Here is a 6,859-nt window from a genome sequence, read left to right on the forward strand (position 1 = left end):
GTTCACTTATTTACCTCTAAAGCATAATTGTTATAGATCCAGGTTCATGTAATTACTAAGAGGTTATTATTTGGAAAATAATGTTAATAAGTGAACTTATCTTTAAAATGTTGCTGCAGGACTGTTTGAATCTCCTCTTTTGTTGATTTTACATGACTTAATTTTTAGCCCTAAATAATTTCATCTAGTTAACCTGATCTAATAGACTTTAAGATAAGGATATTTGAAACTTTATAACTTAAATAGTGTTATTGTTATAAAATTGCTTGTCATAATTCTCCCAGTAGAAATATTAATGAGTTTATTTTTTTTGAAGATTGCCATTTTAATTCAAGTGGTCTTCAAGTGTCACTACACTTAGCACAGTTTGGTTACTGGTGAATTAATTTTCTTAATGTGATCTTTGACACTATTGCTAGAGGGCACCCTGAGACAAATTATCCTTCAGAGTTTTAGATTTTCTGCTCTCCAGAAAGGCATACAAGTGAAATGAGGAAAGCTGCAGGAGGTGAAGGGTAGTATCATTTACAGACTGACTACAAATAAATATTGGGTTCTGCTTCTGCTTGAGGAGGTGTGTGGAAGCCCAAATGGGTAGATCTCAACACCAGTGCCTTTGTAACAATATTAGGGGCTTTGTTTTCCTTGGAGCTGTTTAGTTCTCTTTAGTCAGCCACCAGGCAGCTCTCCTGTTCTCCCCTAGAAGTTGTTGTTCTAAGTTAATCTTCAGTGCCAAAGGTTTAACTGTCAGAGGTACTGAGTGAAATGTGTACGGATAGTGAAAGGAAATGCTTGGCATTATCCCTGAAGCCGCCTCCAACACTGCCCACCCTCCCTGCTTTGAATTACTTATTAGGAACCCTCCCGGAAACATGGGCTTCTTTACCACACTTTTAAACCCCTAATTGTAAATAGTAGGTATGCACCAACACGTTTTGAGTGTTAAAACATTGTTTTATGGGAAATTCATGTTATGGCAACATTTGTTTTTAAAGTGCAAATTATTTAGGCAAAAATAAAATATAAGGATTTGGATTTTTCAGTCTTCACGGGGCCATCAAGAAGCTAACAGAAGTCAATACTGAACCTCTTGTGAAGGAAACACATCAGGAATATGTATTCAACGTGCCTCCTCCAAGGCTAGACCTACTGCTATCTTCTGCTACACATTCTATTAATAGTCTTAATAATCGTTTCATGCTTGATAGTTATCTTACAACAAGAGGAAATTCAACAACTTTTCCTACCTTCAACCCATGGCCTTAAAATGAAAGCACAGACACATAACTATGACAAGGTTAGTTATATTACCTTTTGACAAATTTTATATTACCTTGGGTTTCAAATTTCTGATGCAATATTCATTTGTACTTAGACAAAATTCTTAGTTGTTCAACTGACTTATTTATACACACTAAGTAAATGTCAGTTACTTGTGCTAATAAAGTAGACATAAAATTTAAAATTACAAGTCCCTGGTGCTCTCATTTTCAAAATCACCGACATTATTGAATTAGATGTAACTAAATCAACACATTTAAAATTTCTTGAAAATCTGTGTTTAATTAGATCTTAGAAATTAAATATTAATGCTTGATAACTGGAAGTATACTTTGAGATACTTTGGCTTACTTTATGATTGATTTCAGTTGGACTGTGGTTCATAAGAATTTTAAAGTTTCTCTGTACATTACCTGTCTCATTTTTCCACCATGCAATAAGTTTATGACTGACATCTAAACAGATGTTATCATTTATAGTAACTCCTTTTTATGAATTAAGCATAAATTAATTATTAAAAATTAATTTCTGTTGTCACTATCTTACATAAGAATACATCCTTAAGCACAATTTTATCTTTTAACATTTTTAATCTCTTTTTATAAAATATGGACCACTTCCCAAATAGTCAAATCAAACAACTATTTGAATTTTTATTTTATTTTAAAGATTTATTTACTTATATAATAGCTGGGATATAGGCCAGAGGTGCAGGAGGCTGAGAGGATTCACCAGAGACAGTGGGGAGCAGAGCAGGCAGACTGACTGAAAGCACTGCTGAGGGGAGCACTGGGCAGGACAGGAGAGGTCTGCTGCTCCATGTGGAAATCTCTCTGGCTGGCCGGGAATCTAACCCACGCTGCAGAGGCTGGACAGCTTCACAGCCCTGTGTTCAACCCACTGCGCCACCGGGGAGGCCAATATTTGAATTTTTAAAAACGAGTTAACTTATGTTTCTATAACTTGCAATCACTGAATGACCACTACAAGAACAATGTAAAGGAATCTTTTAATACCAGCTAGCTTTATTGGCTATCATTTTTATTAAAATTTCTACTTCAATCAATGCACATTAACTTATGGTTTTGATGGTGTTTTCATGTTCTTCTTAATGAACATAAAAGCAGCAACAGCTCATTTTAAAAGATCTCACATGATTTTTTGCATTTGGGTTCTTGTCATAATAAATCATGGAACAGTAAAGCTAAGAATTCTTACTCAGCTTTGCTGCTAAATGGGTGTGGAAACTTCAAAGTTGTGAAATTGGATTATTTGATAGAGAAAGAAAATGAAAGTCAAATATGGCTTTAAATTGTTAAATATTCTTTTTCTCATGAAAATTTTAAAAAATCAGATAATGTATCATTTTATAAGGTAGAGTATACATACAGAAGCAATGTTAGAGAAGATTTTTGAGGAAATTTCTTTGCCTGTTTTTGGGGAAAAAGTTGATTGTTTTTAATATTTTTAGATAAGTGAAAAAGCAGTTTAGGTTTAATGTTGTGGTTCCAAGTCCGTGGTCCACTGGTTTGGCCAATTATGCTAGTCTCAGTAAGAAGGATCAAAAATCACTACTCTATCAAGATACAGAAAGACATGTCTTCATAATGACTTCAAATGCCTCAAAAAAGTTGTCTAAGAGTTACTTTGGATGAGTTCTTTGTATACCTGAATATCAATCCCTTGTCAGTTGCATGCTGTGTGGATATTTTATCCATTCTGTGAGATGTCTTTTTCCTCTGCTAATATGTTCTTTTGCTGTGTGAAAGGTTTTTATTTTGATGTCATCTCATCTGTTTATTTGGCTTTTGTTTCCCTTGCCTTAAGAGTATAGACTCCAAAGACATCTATGTCAGTGATGCCTTGAAACCTATCAACAATGCTCACCTCTATGTATTTTATTGTTCATCCTTTATGAACTTATCATTGTACTTGGAGTTAGAGAGTGGGTCTAAGGTCTTTCTTCCCCACATGTCTGTCTGATTTTCCTGCCCCACTTGTTAAAGAGATGTCCTTTTCTCCATTGCATGGTTGTGGCGTTTTTGTCATAAATTGGGAATTGATATATGTGTAGCTGGATTGCCATGCCTCTGATTCCGTTCCAAAGCTTTGTGTCTGCTTTTATTCCTATACACTATTGTGTTAATTACTAAATCATAGTGTTTAAAATCAGGTAACTTGCCTCCATGTTTCTTCTTTCCTCAGAATTGCTTTAGCTCTATTTATTTCTGGCTCTACCCTTCCTTCACTTCTTTCATCCTTGTGGAAATAGCAACCTGCACACAGAAACTTTTCTCAGAAAAGATGGGCTTCATCAGCTTCTTGTGTTTCTAGTAATAAGGTCCAAAACAAAACAAAAACCTATACTCATCGACTAGTCCTCGGTCCAGCAATAGCTGTCACTTGATAGGTGACATTTAAATCTACACTCATTTAGTTTGTCATGGGTTTATCTTTTGCCCCCAGGGGAAGTTCCAGTATCCTCAGCATGGAATAAAAGCAGCCAAATAAATTTGGGTCCTGCCAACTTACATATCCTTATCTCCCACTACTTCCTTTGCTGCCCCTTTACTTTAGCATCTGACCGACTGAGACTGTATAAAGCCACAGTGCATTACCTTCTCTACAGCTCTTTGGCTCCGCATCTCTTCTCTGTCTGGCATATCCTTGCCTTGCCCTTCAGGTATCAGTTCATAGATCACCTCCACCAAAAAGCTGGAAAATAGTGACACAAAACCGTGAAGTTCCTTCTGTGTTCCAGTAGCACCCTGTTCATACCTGTCATGCTGCATACATGATCATTGAGGAGCGGACCATGCCATCTCTGTATTGTCATTCCAGTGGTTGTCACAGTACCTTAGCACATGCTTGCTGAATAAATGAGAAATGAGAAAATCGGAAGCTCTGATCCTTAGCCACAATAACCATTGATTCAATGTGCAATGGACAAATTACATTTGCCGTCTTTTATTTTGGAATGTAGTGGCACATAAATAACGTTTCATTTGAATACTGATGAAGGGCTCTGCTTTATTTTCTTTTTAACAAGTTATCTTAGTCATTGGCAAAGTATTTATTTAAGAATCATTTATTTATGCATTCAAGATTATAATTCTGTGTAGTGTTTTTCCAAACATGATTTTTCAGTCATGTTCCTTCCAAGACTAGGTCACCCAGGTAAACCATTGGCTTCATCCCACAAACCTGTGTGCTTTCACATCTGGCCTCTTATTTATTTGTGCTTTTTTTTTTTTTTTGAATAAAGTAACGAGCCAGGTCGTCTTCTCAAAGTTCAGCTCACTGGGAGGGATTTTCTTTAAAAATGTGCTACAGGTGTCTCAGAGAGAAACCGCAGTGAGGTAGCCATGTGCATTATGATCATACCTGCACATTGTGAAGAACTAGCAAGAAAAATGCATGTGATCAATCCATAGCTGCACACCAGTTAGCAGAGGATGTGTTCATTTGTCCAAGAATTGTAACCACATCTGCAACAGCAGCTGCAGTGGGAGTCACCACCTCGTCAACCATATGATAATCCATTGTCACTGTCCAAGAATATCTTCTGTGCAACACGACATCAAGCATGTGGTTGGAATCACCAACTCGGCATTTTTCGAGTTCTTCATGGTGATACTAAAGCTTGCATTTCCTCTAAAAATGTGATATTGCTTATGTCTAGGTAGGCACCAGTCTAGAAACTTCCAATTTGCCATAATAGTCTTCTCTCCAGAGGTCAATCAGTATCAGCCAGTAACCTTTGTTGAGAATCTATCAGCTTTGAGTTATAACGTATCCTGATCATGATGTATGGAACTTGGAAGAAAAATATAGGGTGGGTTTGGGGACCCTCTGGGACATTTATGCACTAAAACCACACAGTTAGCACCCAGTCTCCATAAATGTGTGCTCTGGGAGACAACAGTTACATTGTGGTTCCCTGGAGTCAATGTTAACTCAGAATTAATGTCCTGTGTTCCCAAGGTTTCTGGTTATTTCCATTTCCACATTGCGCATTCACCTAATCAAGGATTAAAGGTCCTTTTGGGGATGACAGGAAGACAGATCATAGGATAATTTTTGGCAGTTATCAGGGGTTTTAATCAAGTTGACCTGGCTGTCTTCATTCAAAGAACCGTGGTATCATAAACTGACTCACTTCTTGGAATGGATTTAGGGGCCATGATAATTTATGTTTATGATTCAAGTGACACTTTGTTCACTTGACCTGTAACTTGTCAAGTAAGAACTCTGTAAAAAAACAAACAAACAAACAAACAAACAAATAGTGATGGGCTCCAGGTGGACTGAGGGCTGAGCCAGAGTGACAGGGACCAGGCAGGCGGCATAAATGAGGGACTTGGCAACCAGCACTCCAATCTCCTGCGTCTTAGACATTGGCAGATGATTCAGTCCTTTAAAGAACAACACTGCAGATGGGCTCCTACCACTCCCAGCTGGGAGTGGAATGTGGGACCATGTGCAGGTCAGTCTGCTCCAACACTTTCTTGTGGTTCCCTCCTTCGATTGAGGCCACCAATGGAAAGGAGTCCTCCTAATGGTGCAGGCACCATGCACCTGCCCTTTGGTCACATGTGGCTAATGAGAAATGGCACGGGTGCCAGCAGGTACAGGAGATGCAAGGGAAAGACAAACTCGTGTTTGAGGATGGCTTGCCACTGGTAGATTTTTACCTATCCTGCAGATCCTGTATTCTTTGTATCACCGACGCTGATTTGGTGGCAGGGAATGGCTACAGAAAGTGGCTTGTTCGGGCTAGAAATTCTAATACTCTTCAAGGGATTGTAGCAGTTGAAAAAACTCAAATGAGTGAACAGTACTTCCCAGCCATACAGAAGTTTACTGTGTTGGACCTAGGGATGGTCTTGCTTCCAGTGGCCAGCCAGAGGGAGGCATCCTGCCTCATTATGAAGTTAGTTCAAGAGCAAACCAAAGATCCCAGTAAAAACCCTTTTCTCATGAAGAAACAGACTCAGATTTCTGAGCCCCACCTTCTTAGAACCGTGCAACAGATCCCAGGGATTGGAAAAACTAAAGCTCCCCTACTGCTTCAGAAGTTTCCAAGCCTCCAGCAACTCGGTAAAGCTTCCATCCAACAACAGTGGTCAGACCAGCAGCAGCACAGCAAATTCACTCCTTCATCACTCAGTCCAGGTGACACTTGCCGCCTTCGTTCTGCAGTGTTCTTTTAGACCACAAGGGACAGGATCCTGTTTTCTTTTCATATTTCAAAGCCAAAACAAAAGAATTCCTCTCCAGCAACTAGTGGAAGAGTCCAGATTGGAGCCTGCCTGTTGTCCTGCCCTACTCTCTGGGTCCAGATATTTCAGCTAGTGCGTCCCTGGGGGCACTGCCCTCCTCCTGCTGGCCTGAAGAGGGCCGGTGGGGCTCTTCCCAAGAGTCCATTTAATTAGAGATGCTCAGACGCAGCAAGAATCCAGCTTGGGAAGATTTTTATGTGACCTTGATCTGCATGTATCATGAAAAAGGCTTATCAAGTTTCAGGTGATAGATAAGACTATCTGAAAGAAACAAATAATGAAGAACTGTGGACCAT

The 6,859-nt window shown here is 38.9% G+C and overlaps 1 pseudogene across 1 annotated transcript; it reads left to right on the forward strand.

The window, feature by feature from the left end:
• Positions 1-5,820: 5,820 nt before the first annotated feature.
• On the forward strand, positions 5,821-6,460 carry LOC311183851 (Fanconi anemia core complex-associated protein 24-like; annotated as a pseudogene). The gene has a single exon. The product of its transcript is annotated as a Fanconi anemia core complex-associated protein 24-like (transcript).
• The last annotated feature ends 399 nt before the right edge of the window (positions 6,461-6,859 follow it).

This window comes from Talpa europaea (genome assembly GCF_964194135.1).
Source record: "Talpa europaea genome assembly, chromosome: 14".
NCBI classification, from domain to species: domain Eukaryota; kingdom Metazoa; phylum Chordata; class Mammalia; order Eulipotyphla; family Talpidae; genus Talpa; species Talpa europaea.